The sequence below is a fragment of the Trichomycterus rosablanca genome, chromosome 4 (assembly GCF_030014385.1).
Source record: "Trichomycterus rosablanca isolate fTriRos1 chromosome 4, fTriRos1.hap1, whole genome shotgun sequence".
Lineage (NCBI taxonomy): Eukaryota > Metazoa > Chordata > Actinopteri > Siluriformes > Trichomycteridae > Trichomycterus > Trichomycterus rosablanca.
Genome location: NC_085991.1, coordinates 47,708,078 through 47,725,283, shown reverse-complemented (window position 1 = coordinate 47,725,283; position 17,206 = coordinate 47,708,078). Strand labels below are relative to the sequence as shown.

The window sequence follows — 17,206 nt, the reverse complement described above, 5'->3', positions numbered from 1 at the left end:
ACTCACTGTCCATTTTATCAGCTCCACTTACCATATGGAAACACTTTGTAGTTCTACAATTACTGACTGTAGTCCATCTGTTTCTCTACATAAATTTTTACCCTGCTTTCACCCTGTTCTTCAATGGTCAGGACCCCCACAGCACCACCACAGAGCAGGTATTATTTGGGTGGTGGATCATTCTCAGCACTGCAGTGACACTGACATGGTGGTGGTGTGTTAGTGTGTGTTGTGCTGGTACGAGTGGATCAGACACAGCAGCGCTGATGACGTTTTTAAACACCGTGTCCACTCACTGTCCACTCTATTAGACACTCCTACCTAGTTGGTCCACCATGTAGATGTAAAGTCAGAGACGATCGCTCATCTATTGCTGCTGTTTGAGTTGGTCATCTTCTAGACCTTCATCAGTGGTCACGGGACGCTGCCCACGGGGGCGCTGTTGGCTGGTTATTTTTGGTTGGTGGACGATTCTCAGTCCAGCAGTGAGGTGTTTAAAAACTCCAGCAGCGCTGCTGTGTCTGATCCACTCATTCCTGCACAACACACACTAACACATCACCGCCATGTCAGTGTCACTGCAGTGCTGAGAATGATCCACCACCTAAATAATACCTGCTCTGTAGTGGTCCTCTGGGGGTCCTGACCATTGAAGAACAGCATAAAAGGGGGTTAACAAAGCATGTAGAGAAACAGATGGACTACAGTCAGTAATTGTAGAACTACAGAGTGTTACTATATGGTGAGTGGAGCTGATAAAATGGACAGTGAGTGTGGAAACAAGGAGGTGGTTTTAATGTTATGGCTGATCAGTGTATGTCTGTTAGTAACTGTTTACATTTACCAACACATTTAGAAAAGGTGTCCCAATACTTTTGTCCATATAGTGTAACAACAAGGGGTTCCTGGACTTCCTTTAGTTTAACCTAACCTGGGGTCTGTGTGAAAACCTAGCGCTCTCTCTACACAGATGCATTCTACGTCGACCTACACTCCTGAGAAGAGGGCGTGTCTAAATCCTTAGATGCCTTAAAATGTTGCCTACCTAGGTGCCTTAATTCTGAGTGATAATCTGACTGAATAATGAGGGAGCGTCCGACGCTTCCTTAGCAGTGAAGGCAATCCCAGCATTCAGTGCGACACAACTTTTCTCACAAAAAATACAAATACGAAAAAGACAAATACGAAGCAACTAACAGAGTTCTTTTCAAATGTAAATAAATTCTCACTGACTTTTAACTTTTAACAAGTGTTGTTTATTTGCAAATTCGGGCTAGTCAGGGACACGGAGGGAGACATTAGCTGGTGTGCTAGCGGGTTGTGCCGCCTCTGCCCATTGGTTTGAATGGCCAGAGGCTAACTGTGTTAGCTTAGTAATCGGCGCAATCGCTATCTAAGTAGTGCGTCTAAATAATCTGCCTTATGAGTTTGATGTTATTAGAATCTACTGAGGCAGCTGAGTAGGCAGCAAGGCAGCTCACTAGGTTTTCTGACAGACCCCTGGTATATTAAAAATATCAGCATACTAAAACCAAGACCCAAAAGCCACCTGGTATCTCCACCCGCTTTGGTTGGTGGTACCCAGAGGAAGCCCTCGAACCCTCCAGAGCCCTGTAAAGCCCCTGCACTGCTGGCATGGGGGACATCCTCGTCCCATCTGGCCTCTATCCTTCCTCTATCCTCCCTCCCGCTGGCCAAGGCTCCTTCCTGAAAGCTCAGGCTGGGAGGGAAGAGGCCACGGGGGAGGCATAAAGCTGTCGCACCGTTCACTCTTTCCACTGCACTCGACTCTAAACTCCCCGTGGCTCCTCACCGGTGGCCGCTTTGGCAGGCGGGAGCTCAAGGACACGGGGGAGGAAGAAATGTGCGCTTTATTTCCACAACGCTGACGTAAGACGGCTGGCGCGGCGCTCGGCCGTGACGAATAAGGTGGGTCTTTGTTCAGGAGAAGAAGTTAAAAGTGAAATTCTGATCCTTAAGTCCATCAGAAGGGACTCGCGGTGGAATCATCTGAGCCACCAAACTGGGATACGACTTCCAGGGTTGGGAAGTCCAGGGTTATTCCGGATGGACTTTGCTGCTGTGAACCTGGACAGGGTGAGAGTCCATAAGCACGTTCCAGACCAACATCAGAAGTCCAGAGCTACACAGTTTAAAGAAAAGCAGAGGACCAGGAGGACAAAACTATTGGGACACCTCTTCTAATTATTGAATTCATCTGATTCAGCCACAACAATTGCTAACAAGTGTAATAAAGCAATTATATAAAGTAAATGATATAAAAAAAAAAAACAGGGCTCTTCCTGTTCCAGCATGACTGAAGAAACTCCAGAGTCCTGCACTAAGTCCTGACAACAGCCTCACTGAACAGCTCCGGAACACCAATCACATCAGTGCCCAGCCATACAAAAGCTCTTATGATAAAACAGGCAGAAATTCCCATTGACACACTTCAAAGTCTTGTTAAAAATCCTTCCCAGAAGAGTGACTGTTGTTCTAGCTGACAAGATCACATAGAGGTCACAACATTTGTTTTAAAAATGGGACATCCAACAAGCTCATGGTGAGGTGTCTAAATACTTTTGGCTGTATAGTGTATGTTTAACCACACGCAGTAACCAGAGACAGGGATTAGACTTGATTCCCATGACCTGAAAGTGTGCAGTACTCTCAAAAGTACCTCACATTCTAAAAGTGAGCATTAAAAGAGTGAGTGGGTGATTTTTTTATTGTTGTTACTACTTACACTGTTTTTCTTAAAACGTTTGTTTTTATGTTCTTAAATTGTTCCAATTTTTATATATTTTTTATTGTTATTATTATTATTATTATTCCTAAATATGCAACAAAGCGCTGGTAATATGAATGTCCATATTTATTGGAATGTCATTCCAATAAAGCTATGTTTAAATGAATGAGTGAGCAGATGAGAGCGAATGAGTGAATATGTGAGTGAGTGGGTGAGTAAGAGAGTGAGTGAGTGAGTGAATATGTGAGTGAGTGGGTGAGTAAGAGAGTGAGTGAGTGAGTATGTGAGTGAGTGGGTGAGTAAGAGAGTGGGTATGTAAGAGAATAAGTAAGTGAGTGAATATGTGAGTGAGTGGGTGAGTAAGAGAGTGAATGAGTGAGTGAGTGAGTGAGTGAGAAAGTGAGTGAGTGAGTCAGGGAGTAAATAAGCAAGTAAGTGAATGAGTGAGAGTGAGTGAGTGAGCAAGCAAGCAAGTGAATAAGTGAGTGTGTGAGTGAGCAAGTGTGTGAGAGAGTGAGTGAATGAGCAGGTGAGTAAGTAAATGAATGAATGGGTGAATGAGTGAGTGAGAAGGTGAGTGAGTGAATGAATGAGTAAGTGAATAAGTATATGAGTGAATCAGTGAGTAAATATGCGAGTGAGTGAGTGAGCAAGTGAGAGTAAATGAGTGAATAAGTGAATGTGAGGGAGTGAATAAGTAAATGAGTGAATATGTGAGTGAGTGAGAAAGTGAGAGTAAATGAATAAGTGAATGAGTGAATATGTGAGGAGGTGAGCAAGCGAGCGAGCAAGTGAATAAATGAGTGTGTGAGCGAGTGAGCAAGTGTGTAAGAGAGTGAGTACTAAACACACTAAACAAGTGAGTAAGTAAATGAATGAGTGAGTGAGCAAGTGAATAAGTGAGTGTATAAGTGAGTGAGTGAGTGAGTAAGCGAATCAGTGAGTGAGTGTATAATTGAGAGTGAGCAAGTGTGAGTGAGTAAAAAAATGAGTGAGTGAATTTGTGAGTGTATAAGTGAGTGAGTGAGTGTATAAGTGAGTGAGTGAGTGAGTGAATCAGTGAGTGAGTGAGTGTATCAGTGACTGAGTGTATCAGTGACTGAGTGTATAAGTGAGTGAATCAGTGACTGAGTGTATAAGTGAGTGAGTGAGTGAGTGAGTGAATCAGTGAGTGAGTGACTGTATCAGTGACTGAGTGTATAAGTGAGTGAGTGAGTGAGTGAATCAGTGAGTGAGTGAGTGAATCAGTGACTGAGTGTATAAGTGAGTGAGTGAGTGAATCAGTGAGTGAGTGAGTGTATCAGTGACTGAGTGTATAAGTGAGTGAGTGAGTGAGTGAGTGAATCAGTGAGTGAGTGAGTGTATCAGTGACTGAGTGTATAAGTGAGTGAGTGAGTGAATCAGTGAGTGAGTGAGTGTATCAGTGACTGAGTGTATTAGTGAGTGAGTGAGTGAATCAGTGAGTGAGTGAGTGTATCAGTGACTGAGTGTATGAGTGAGTGAGTGAGTGAGTGAGTGAATCAGTGAGTGAGTGAGTGTATCAGTGACTGAGTGTATAAGTGAGTGAGTGAGTGAGTGAATCAGTGAGTGAGTGTATCAGTGACTGAGTGTATAAGTGAGTGAGTGAGTGAGTGAATCAGTGAGTGAGTGAGTGTATCAGTGACTGAGTGTATAAGTGAGTGAGTGAGTGAGTGAGTGAATCAGTGAGTGAGTGAGTGTATCAGTGACTGAGTGTATAAGTGAGTGAGTGAGTGAGTGAGTGAATCAGTGAGTGAGTGAGTGTATCAGTGACTGAGTGTATGAGTGAGTGAGTGAGTGAGTGAGTGAATCAGTGAGTGAGTGAGTGTATCAGTGACTGAGTGTATAAGTGAGTGAGTGAGTGAGTGAGTGAATCAGTGAGTGAGTGAGTGTATCAGTGACTGAGTGTATAAGTGAGTGAGTGAGTGAGTGAGTGAATCAGTGAGTGAGTGAGTGTATCAGTGACTGAGTGTATAAGTGAGTGAGTGAATTAGTGAGTGAGTGAGTGTATCAGTGACTGAGTGTATAAGTGAGTGAGTGAGTGAGTAAATCAGTGAGTGAGTGAGTGTATCAGTGACTGAGTGTATAAGTGAGTGAGTGAGTGAGTGAATCAGTGAGTGAGTGTATCAGTGACTGAGTGTATAAGTGAGTGAGTGAGTGAGTGAATCAGTGAGTGAGTGAGTGAATCAGTGAGTGAGTGTATAAGTGAGTGAGTGAGTGAATCAGTGAGTGAGTGAGTGAATCAGTGAGTGAGTGAGTGAATCAGTGAGTGAATTGCTTCGCTGTAATTCTGTCCTCATTTTGTTTTTGTGGGTGTTAGATTCATCACGACCCTGACCAGGATAAAGCGGTTAGTACTGATGACTGAATGAATGTAGGGATGCGTAAGTAGTTTAGGATGATGTGTGTGTGTGTGTGTGTGTGTGTGTGTGTGTGTGTGTGCGTGGCGGTTGAGAGCGGCGCACACCTGAAAAGCCGGTTGGCATTTGATATGCTAATAGCGATTTGTAATTACGTAGCATGTGTTTGATTATGTTTCACGCTTTGTGTGATTATTTATTCATTCACGCCGGAGCAACAAAGCGAGGCGGTGGTGCTGTACTGAGCGCGTGCACACCTGCTAGAGCTCGTTCCTATCAAAGCAAACAAACATCGTTACTGAATAACGTTCAATTACACGATTTTTATTTATTATAACACGGGACGCAAATACAAATCACTTATAAGGAACATGTACGATATTACAGGACCACAGGGCGGCACGGTGGCTAAGTGGGTATCACTGTCGCTCACAGCAAGAAGGTCCTGGGTTGAAAAATGTATATAGGTGATTCCTTATAGGTGATTATGATACATCTGGCAACCTCTGTGAGCCCTTATAATTAATATACATTTTTAATGATAGAATATTTGATGTCGGATGTCAACAGGAACAAATAATAAAAATAGAAAAAAGAATCATAAAACAATCATGTCATGAATCGGAAGCTGTTGGGACACACACTGTGACACTGTCCACAGTCAAGCAAGCTTAGCTTGAATATAATCCTAAAGCTGAACTAAAATGTGCTGCTGATCACGCAGACACATGAAAAACAGAAGCTTTCTCCTGCTGCCTCTAAACCTGAGGTGATGTGAAGCTCACTTGACTGTGGACAGCAGCTTCGAATTCATGACAGGGCGGTACGGTGGCTCAGTGTGTAGCACTGTTGCCTCACAGCAAGAAGGTCCTGGGTTGAAAAATTTAACTTTCTTATAGGTGATTATGATACATCTGGCAACCTCTGTGTGCCCTTAAAATTAATATAACATTTTAATTAATGTATATTTGACAAGACGGTCGGATGTCAACAGAATTAAATAATACAGATAGAAAAAATAATCATAAAACGATCATGTCTTGAATCACAAGGTGTTGGAACACACACTGTGACACTGTCCACAGTCAAGCAAGCTTCAAATCACAGCAAGCTTAGCTTGAATATAATCCTAAAGCTGAACTAAAATGTGCTGCTGATCACACAGCCCCGGGTTCGATCCCCAGGTGGGGCGGTCCGGGTCCTTTCTGTGTGGAGTTTGTATGTTCTCCCCGTGTCTGTGTGGGTTTCCTCCGGGAGCTCCGGTTTCCTCCCACAGTCCAAAGACGTGCAAGTGAGGTGAACTGGAGATACTAAATCGTCCATGACTGTGTTTGATATTAAACTTGAACTGATGAATCATGGGTAACCAGTAACTACTCGTCCTGTCATGAATGTAACCAAAGTGTGGTTGTACAGATTCACACCCCTTTTGTGACTATAACAGCCTCCGCTCTTCTAAAAATCATTTCTTTTTCAAGACCATGGGTGTGTTCGAAAACCTAGTGAGCTCTCTACATAGACGCATTTTACATCATCCTACACTCGCTCCCAAGAAGTAGGCTGTTAAATTCTTATACACTACATTGCCAAAAGTCTTCACTCACCCACCCAAATCATTGAATTCAGGTGTTCCAATCACTTCCATGGCCACAGGTGTATAAAACCAAGCACCTGGGCATGCAGACTGCTTCTACAAACATTAGTGAAAGAATGTGTCGCTCTCAGGAGCTCAGTGAATTCCAGCGTGGTACCGTGATGCCACCTGTGCAACAAGTCCAGTCGTGAAATTTCCTCACTACTAAATATTCCACAGTCGACTGTCAGTGCTATTATAACAAAGTGGAAGCGATTGGGAACGACAGCAACTCAGCCACGAAGTGATACCTCGTAAAATGACACAGCGGGTCAGTGGATGCTGAGGCGCATAGTGCACAGAGGTCGCCAACTTTCTGCAGAGTCAATCGCTACAGACCTCCAAACTTCATGTGGCCTTCAGATTAGCTGAAGAACAGTGTGTAGAGCTTCATGGAATGGGTTTCCATGGCCGAGCAGCTGCATCCAAGCCTTACATCTCCAAGCGCAATGCAAAGTGTCGGATGCAGTGGTGTAAAGCACCTCGCCACTGGACTCTAGAGCAGTGAAGACGTGTTCTCTGGAGTGACGAGTCTGGGTTTGGCGCTTGCCAGGAGAACGGTACTTGTCTGACTGCATTGTGTCGAGTGTAAAGTGTGGTGGAGGGGGGATTATGGTGTGGGGGTATTTTTCAGGAGTTGGGCTCGGCCCCTTAGTTCCAGTGAAAGGAACTCTTAATCATCATATTAAACCCTATGGATTAAGAATGGGACGTCACTCAAGTTCATATGCGTGTGAAGGCAGACGAGCGAATACTTTTGGCAATATAGTGTAAATAAAATCTAAGCGATAATCTGACTGAATAATCAGGGGGTGTCCGATGCTTCCCTAACGCTGAAGACCTCATGAGTGTGATGTTGTAGCTTCTGTATTTATTCCTTTAGAATATTTGTTTCACAGTCTGAGCGTTGTTATTTAGATAGCTAGTTTAACCACGGTGCATTGAGACATGTATTATTACTGCTTAGTTGTTTGAGAGGAGATATGACGGTACCAGATTGGTATCGGTATCAGCAGGAACTCAATTTGCAGTATCTGTATCAGTATCAGACATAAAAAAAGTGGTTTCGAGCCAGCCCTAGTCACTAGTATTCTCTCTACTTTGGCAGCTGCCTAACAGCGAGGCAGCTCACTAGGTTTTCGAACACACCCAGTGTGTGGCTGAGGACATAGATACTTCCATAATACCATTAAACTGTCTCATTTAACTTTGTGGCAAAAACCTCTTCATCTTGGTCAGGTTGCCAGTCCATCACAGGGCACACACACACACACACAGGGCAATTTCTAGTAGCTTGTCTAGTGACTGCATGTCTTGGACTTGTGGGAGGAAACTGGAGCACCCCCATTCTCACTAAAAGTCAGCAACATATGTCTGTCTAGATGTCAGGCTGGCCAATAGCACACATAGTAGCGGGTAAGTGTAATAGACCACTAAGCCAACCGAGCACACAGACATCCAAATCGCCGTGCTACGGTGACGCAGTTTGAAATCACAGGTTCAAATACAGACAGTGATTGTGTGCGCGATACGGATCTCCATATGAACCCGCCTCAAGCAGGTGAAAAGAAGTGGTCGGTACTGCTCACGCGTCAGAGGGGGATCAGGAGTGGAGGTCCGCAGCGGTATAGAGAAAGCGGAATGCAATCGGGTAATTGGATATGACTAAATTGGGAAAGATCATGAAAAATCATGAGAAGAGTTCACGTCCCACCCCCGGCGTTTAAATTGCGCCTCCAGGTAGAATTAGTTCCCCGAAATCCACTCGGCGGCATCGAAATCTCTCCGACTAAAGTTTCTGAGTTGTTAAAGCGATGGAGCGTGATCCAGCCCTAATCCTGCCCTCACTCTCCACAACAGCCTCATTATCATTCTGCACGTGTCACGCACACACACACACACACAGCAGAAGGAAAAATCATTTGAATGCAGTAGAGACAAGCGGAGACGGAGAAGAAGCCTCGACAATGAGATTCAACCCAATCCAACACACACACACACACACACGTCCTTACACCCACACGGCTCTCCTGCATGCGTCCGACGTTTCACACCACCGCCGTCCTTTCAACAAACTCGACCCGGAATTGAGACGTCTCACGTCCCCGCCCCCACCGCCGCCACCACCAGCGCTCCATCCTACCTTCTGCCCACCTTCTGCTCTCCCTCTCTCGTCTCGCCGTGTAAAACCTGCCCGGCATTAACGACGTCGTTAACGCCGCTCGGGTTGAGAGGGTACAGGGGCACGTACGTGGGCGCCGGGCATCATTCCGCGCTCTGCGTACGAATGAACCCACAGGCGGCTTTATCAGCGCACGGCTCGAGCACATCCGCTCCCCGGGGGAGCGCCGGCCCATTATTCACTAATTACCAGCAGAGGGGCGACTCAATACCCAACACATCCGTCAGTGGAGGAATTACTCGCTTCAAATCTCGCCGTTCAGCTGACGAGCGCCGAGAAAGAGGATCTTTACTGACTGTATACAATCCAGCAATCTGAGCTCATTATTAATACGTTTTCTTTTAATTCAGCGGTACCTTGAAACTCAACGTCACTTGGTTCTGGGAGTGGTGTTGAGTTTCAAGGTATTTTTTCCCATAAGGATGTTTGGGAAACCTGTTAATGTGTTCCATGGTCCTGTGGAACTGCATATATTTTAGGCAAATGTAAAATAATGGGTTTGTTTTAGACACTTATACACTGAAAATAACACAAATATAATATAAAAACACTGAAATACAACCCCAAATCAGAAAATGTTGGGACAGCATGAAAAATGCAAATAATAATAATAAAAATAAAACACAGAGTTTCTTACATTTACTTTGACTTTTATTTGATTGCAGACAGGATGAACCTGAGATATTTCATGTTTTATCTGCTTAACTTCATTTCATTTATTAATAAACATCCATTCCAAAAAAGTTGGGACAGTAAAGCATTCACCACTTTGTAATGTTGCCGTTCCTTTTCACAACACTTAAAAGACGTTTTGACACCGAGGAGACCAAGTGATTTAATGTTTCAGCTTTTATTTTGTCCCATTCTTTCCTTTCAAAATTCTCCACACATTCTCTATTGGGGACAGTTCAGGACTGCAGGCAGGCCAGTCCAGTACCCGTACCCTCTTCTTCTGCAGTCATGCCTTTTGTAATGTGTGCAGCAGGTGGTTTTGCATCGTCTTGTTGAAAAATGCTGGACGTCCCTGGAAAAGACGACGTCTTGAAGGCAGCACATGTTGCTCTAAGATCTCAATGTACTTTTCTGCATTAATGCTGCATCACAGAAGTGTAAATGATCTTTACCAAGGGCACTGACACAACCCATACCATGACAGACCCTGGTACTGACACACCACCATACCATGACAGACCCTGGTACTGACACTCTCCATACCATGACAGACCCTGGTACTGACACACCCCATACCATGACAGACCCTGGTTTTGGACTTGTTACTGATAACAGTCTGGATGGTCTTTTTCGTCTTTGGTCCGGAGCACACGGCGTCCATTTTTTCCAAAAAAGACCTGGAATGCTGATTCATCTGACCACAATACACGTTTCCACTGTGTGATGGTCCATCCTAGATGCCTCAGAGCCCAAAGAAATCGACGTCGCTTCTGGACATGGTTAAAATAAGCCTTCTTATTCGCACAGTAAAGTTTTAAGTGCCATTTGTGCAGTAACTCTGTATTGTAGAGCTTGACAAAGTTTTGCCAAAGTAATTCCTCACCCATGTGGTTATATCAGCTATTGTTGAGTGGTGGTTCTTGATGCAGTGCCATCTGAGGGCCCCTGGCCTTTATGCACTGAAATTCCTTCTGATTCTTTAAAGGGTTTAAAGATATTCTGCACTGTAGAGGGAGAAACATGCAAATCCCTTCCAATATTTCTTTGAGGTTCATTGTTTTTACAGATTTTAATCATTTTCTTACACATTTGTTGATAAACTGGATTCTCTGATCATCTTTACTCATCACAGACTCTCAGTCTTTCCTGGATGCTGCTTTTGTACCAAACCATGATTACAATCACCTGTTTGGAATCACATCATTATTTAGTTTTTTTCACCTCATTACTAGCCCTAAATTGCCTCCGTCCCAACTTTATTTGGAATGTGTTGCAGGCCTGAAATGCAGGAATGGATGTTTATTAATAAATGAAATTAAGTTGAGCAGATAAAACATGAAATATCTCAGGTTCATCCTGTCAAATAGAAGTAAATGGTTGGGCTTGAACCTGCAATCTTCTAATTATTCAGTACCGACCGTTGATCATTTATTTGGTGTTGGTGTGTGTGTGCACTTTTGGACGGGGGGTGTTGTGTATCCGTTTGTGTCTGTTTGCGTGATGTACTGAAGCGATGAGCGTCGCTCACAGAAGGACGTGGAGGAAACGCCGGCATCCAGTAGCTCACGCAGCGAGACGTCTCCTCTCACTTCCTCTCATTGTGGCTGAGCCGAGCGTCACCGAGCGCTCCTGACAAAAGCCCAATAAATAGTTGATCCAGTGCATAATGTGCGGCGTGAAGCTTCGGGGAGAGGCGAGGAGGCACCTCTCACGAGACTGCGGCTGCTTTGAATGCCTAATGACGCTCCCGCTAATGTTCCAGGCGGCGGAGAGAGGAGGCGCAGGAGGAGAAAGAGCACCACGGTTCCTTCCACAATGATTACCACGTCCGAATGCACAAATACTGTCATACATCACTGCCTGCGCCAACACACAACCACGCGCCTCGATACTGCAAACACACTAATGCTAATGTCTATACACACACACACACACACAAAGCACCCAGGGCAGGTGCATCCATGCCATCGATTCGGAGCGTACAGGCTACCGTAAAAGCTCTTTGTGAGGAGGGTAACAATTTGGAAATATTATTTTCCCTTCTAACCTTCTGCCCATCTCACCACATCATGCCATCCAGACCCGAATTATCCAGAAGAGGTTCACGTGTTCACATGTGAGAAATGTGACTTCTTTTCTATTTCCTTCTTTCCTTCCTTCCCTCTCTTTCCTTTCATTTCCTTTTATTTCCTTCCTTTGTTCCTGTCTATTTCCTTCTTGTCTGCCTTTCTTCTCTTCTTTCCTTCCTTCTCTTTTACTTCCTTCCTTCTTACTCTTCTATTTCTCTTTATTCCTTCTATTTCCTTCCTTTTTCCCTTCCTCCCTTCCTTTTTTTCTATATTCTTCATTTCCTTCCCTTCTATTTCCTTCCTTTCATTCTATTTCCTTCTTTTTCCTTCCTTCTCTTTCTTTCTCATCCATTGTATTTCCTTCTCTTCCTTTCTTCTATTTCCTTCCTTCCTTCTATTTACTTATTTCCTTCCATTTCCTTCCTTCCTTCCTTTCTTCCATCTTTTTCTTTCTATTTCCTTCCTTCATTTATTCTCTTTCCTTCCTTCCTTCTCTTCCCTTCTCTTTCCTTCTACTGTATTTTCTTTTATTTTCTTCCTTCCTTTCTATTTCCTTCCATTCTCTTTCCTTCTATTTCCTTTCTTCGTTCCTTCTCCTTCCTTATCTTATATTTCCTTCCTTACCTCCCCTCTATTTCCTTCCTTACCTCCCTTCTATTTCCTTCTTTCCCTCCCTTCTATTTACTTCCTTCCCTTCTTTCTATTTCCTTCCTTCCCTCCTTTCTATTTCCTTTTTTCCCTTCTATTTCCTTCCTTCCCTTATATTTCCTTCTTTTCATTCCTTCCCATCCATTTCCTTCCTTCCTTCCTTCACTCCCTTCTGTTTCCTTCCTTTCTCCTTTCTATTTATTTCCTTCCTTCCTTTTCTTCTATTACCTTCCTTGTGTCCGTCTGTCCTTCCTTTCTTCCTTCCTTCACTTCTATTTCCTTCCTTCTGTCTTTCCTTCCTTTCTTCTCTTTCCATCTGTTTCCTTATTTTCTTCCTTCCTTCTCTTTCCTTTCTTTCTTCATTCTCTTCCCTTCTATTTTCTTTTATTTCCTTGCTTCCCTTCTATTGTCTTCCATTCTCTTTCATTATATTTCCTTCCTTCCTTCCTTCCTTCCTTTTCTATCCTTCCTTCCTTCCCTCTGTTTCCTTCTATTTCCTTCCTTCTCTTTCCTTCAATGTACTTCTTTCCTTTCTTTCTTCCTTGTTAACACAAAGCTGTCTTTATTTATCTTTATGGCATTTAGCAGACACTTTTACCTAATTATCCAAAGCGACTTACAACTGTGACCACACTCAATTCAAGCAATCGAGGATAAATGACCCTTGCTCAGGGGTCCAACAGTGGCAACTTGGTTGTCAAGTCAAGTCAACTTTATTTATATAGCGCTTTTTACAATAGACATTGTCTCAAAGCAACTTTACAAAATCCAGGACCAACAGATACAAAAACCCCTGTTGAGCAAGCCGAGGGCGACTGTGGCAAGGAAAAACTCCCTGAAAATTACAGGAAGAAACCTTGAGAGGAACCAGACTCAGCAGGGCCAGTTGTGGTGGGATTTGAACCGGCAATCTTCTAAATCAGGGATTTGACAATTCGGGAAGGGATTTTCCCGTCTAAACTTCTGTTTGTCTCACCACATCTGAGCATCAAGCCATCCAGACCCCGAATCAACCTTCAGAGGTTCACGCGTAGGTGCTATGTGTGTTCTTTCATTGCATGCCACTCTTGAGATCTTTTCTTAGCAAAGAAAAGCTTGCTTGACTGTGGACAGCGACCCCTGTGTTCTATCAGCATCTTGACCTGTTTACATTTTACAATCCAGACACTTAGAGTTTGAGTTACTTTCAAACCTTGGGAGAAAGACCACTGTTCCATGTAGTTTAAAATGGATGCAGTTAAACTAGCCCTGTTTGGATATCGCTGGCTGGCACAGTGGCACAGCAAGTAGTGATGCTACTGAACAGCTCTATAAACTCAGGTTTAATCCTTGCTCTTGTTTACTCTGTGTTCTTGCAAGCTTTCAAAGGGAACTCCAGGTTCCAGCTCACAAACATATCAGTAGGTGGATTGGTAGCTTCAAATTGCCCCTAGATGTGAGTTGGCGTGTTTTGCCTGGCATACTGTTTCAAGGATCAGCTTTGAACGTATCGCAACCTTGACAAGAGAAAAACGGCTGTACTTTGTGGGTATACAATTACTGACGGTAACACATCTGTTTTCTCTGTACAGTTTGTCACCTATCGGTACCCCATTTATCAAAAGGGATTCCGTATGTGTGTTGTACTGGTATGAGTGTATCAGGTGCAGCAGTGTTGTTGGGATATATACAACACATCATGAAAACACACACACACACACACACACACACACACACACACACACATATATATATATATATTCTAAACACCCTGGTTTGAACCTTGGCTCTGCTACCAGTTGGCTGGGCGCCACCTAGTGGACAAAATTGGCAGTACCTGCATCAGACAAACGTTGGCCAACGAGTCTGCTGGGTGGGAAAAGGCCGGACTAAAGTGGGTGGGGTCTTCAAACGCTGTGTAACGTGTAAGGACCCTGGTTAACAGACCGAGGCGCCTGTACAGAAGTGGATGAGCTTCATGTGCGAAAGAATGGGCATGCATTGGATGGGGCGTAGAGCAGGGCGAATATACCCTCCTCAAAACACAATCGAGATCCCCAGCAGTGGAAGACTAACTGGCTATGCTAAATTGGCAGAAAATGCATAAATAAATAAGAAAAATAAATAAATAACTTGACACTTGAGCCCTTTAGAAGTATAAAAGAACATTATTGGTTTACTCATGCAATGCTTGTCTAACTGTGGACGAAGGGGAATGACCTTCAGTTTTTTGGTCACAGAAAAAGTCCTTTACACTCACACCTAGCAGCGATTTAAATCAGCCAGTCAGCCAATCAGAACAGAGTATTTGGAGGTAAACCACAAGGACACGACAAAATCTTATACAACGGTGCACTGTACGTAACCTGAGGTGAGAATGGAACCTACGATCCTAAAGCTGTGAGGCACAGGCACCACTACACTTAATATTGTCATGAACCCTGATTTATTAGCTTCATTTATTAGCTCTCTCTCTTTTGTTTCATTAGCATGCTAGCATTTTGGCACGAAGCTCCCTTTAACTCTTCCACCCTCGACTCGTGACCCTGAATGGGTTTCATTATCTTTGGCCATCTGGACGAGGCGTGCCTGGCTCACTCTCCCAGTGCCAGGATGGGGACGGGGAAAGGCACTTATTAAAAAAGGCCAGCTCACATAGGTCCCCGCGATGGGAAGGTCTTCCGCAGAAGGACAGAAGGAAAAGGAGCAGCTTCGGGGAAATGAGGGAGGAAAGAATCCGCGCCGGGGGAGTCGAGCAGACCTCGGACTAGAGGACGATGGTGGGAGTGACAGGATGTATTTTTGTAGATGGTTACTCGCACAACTAAGACTAGTCCTTTAAAAAAATACTATATACACCGATCAGCCATAACATTAAAACCACCTCCTTGTTTCTACACTCACTGTCCATTTTATCAGCTCCACTTACCATGTAGAAGCACTTTGTAGTTCTACAATTACTGACTGTAGTCCATCTGTTTCTCTGCATGCTTTGTTAGCCCCCTTTCATGCTGTTCTTCAATGGTCAGGACCACCACAGAGCAGGTATTATTTAGGTGATGGATCATTCTCGGCACTGCAGTGACTATGACATGGTTGTGGTGTGTTAGTGTGTGTTGTGCTGGTATAAGTGGATCAGACACAGCAGTGCTGCTGGAGTTTTTAAACACCTCACTGTCACTGCTGGACTGAGAATAGTCCACCAACCAAATATATCCAGCCAACAGCGCCCCATGGGCAGCGTCCTGTGACCACTGATAAAGGTCTAGAAGATGACCGACTCAAACAGCAGTAATAGATGAGCGATCGTCTCTGACTTTACATCTACAAGGTGGACCAACTAGGTAGGAGTGTCTAATAGAGTGGACAGTGAGTGGACACGGTATTTAAAAACTCCAGCAGCGCTGCTGTATCTGATCCACTCAAACCAGCACAACACACACTAACACACCACCACCATGTCAGTGTCACTGCAGTGCCGAGAATGATCCATCACCTAAATAATACCTGCTCTGTGGTGGTCCTGTGGGGGTCCTGACCATTGAAGAACAGCATGAAACGGGGCTAACAAAGTATGCAGAGAAACAGATGGACTACAGTCAGTAATTGTAGAACTACAAAGTGCTTCTATATGGTAAGTGGAGCTGATAAAATGGACAGTGAGTGTAGAAACAAGGAGGTGCTTTTAATGTTATGGCTGATCAGGATATATATATATAAAAACCTGCACCCAAACCCCTTTGACCCTTAATCAGATGTTCGGATGATGATGGACGACCAAGGACACTGATCAAAAGTATTCAGACACCCAACCCTGAGCTACTACTAAAGAAGAATTGGACACACCCTTATCATTCAATCTGATTATAATGTAGAAGTAAGGTACCTCAGTAGGAGCACTTTAAGGTAACTAAGAATTTAGACATGCCCTCTTCTCAGGAGTGTAAGATGACGTAAAATGCGTCTATGTAGAGAGATCACTAGGTTTTCAGACAGAGGAAATGGTCAAATGAGCTCCTAATCACTGCTGCAAAACATCCTAACCACTGGGAGGCACACGTAAGGCGCTCTTAGTGCCGCTCCCAAGCCCGGATAAAAAGAGGAGGGTTGCCATGTCTGTATCGACCCCTAAATACAGGAGCAGCTGAAAGAACAAGGGCTAAGTCTGATGATACCAGCAATTAACAAACGTTCCTGCAGTGAAGAGAACGGTGCACTGGTATTTAAAACCAGAATATGCCCAGTATAAACAAAAGCTACTAATATAATGGCTCCTTTCTCCAAAAAACATCTGCAGTACTGGATTTTCCAAACGCTCCCCCTTTCTGATAAAGAACTACACGTTATTAAAGCTGAACCAAGATAAAGAACGTGTGGATTGGATTTGAAACCTGCACCCAAACTCCCTTGACCTTGATCAGACGTTCGGATGATGGTGGACGACGGGCTCTTAAAGAGCGGAAACCCGATCCACAGCCGTTCTGGAGCCGGAGCCAGAAAGCCCGAGAGCACGAGAGGCTTTTAGGGGGGTAAATATACCTCCTCTCTGCTTCCTCCACCTCTCCAGGGGAGAATTCCACCCACCCGGCTCTGGTGGATCCCTGGGGAGGCATTCCTGCAGCCCTGCCCGAGCATCTGGAGAGTCCCTGCTGAAGGGAGTGTGTGTGTGTGTGTGTGTGTGTGCGAGTGTGTGAAAGGGGGGTCGATACGAAGAGCGGGAGGGGGTGCCGCAAGCATTCCTCCAGCCCTGCCCTAGTCGAAGATGGCCTGCTCCCCAGAGACGAATTCCTGCAGCATGTGCACCTCTCTCGCTCCCTTCCCCTCGCTCTCTCTCTCTCTCTCTCTCTCTCTCTCTCTCTCTCTCTCTCTCTCGCGCCCTCATCTTTCTTCCGCCGG

General features: G+C 44.4%; 1 protein-coding gene across 4 annotated transcripts in view; it reads right to left on the bottom strand.

The window, feature by feature from the left end:
- LOC134312456 (zinc finger protein 521) overlaps window positions 1-17,206 on the bottom strand; it is a 213,552-nt gene that overhangs the window by 138,122 nt on the left and 58,224 nt on the right. The gene's annotated exons all lie outside the window — the stretch shown is intronic.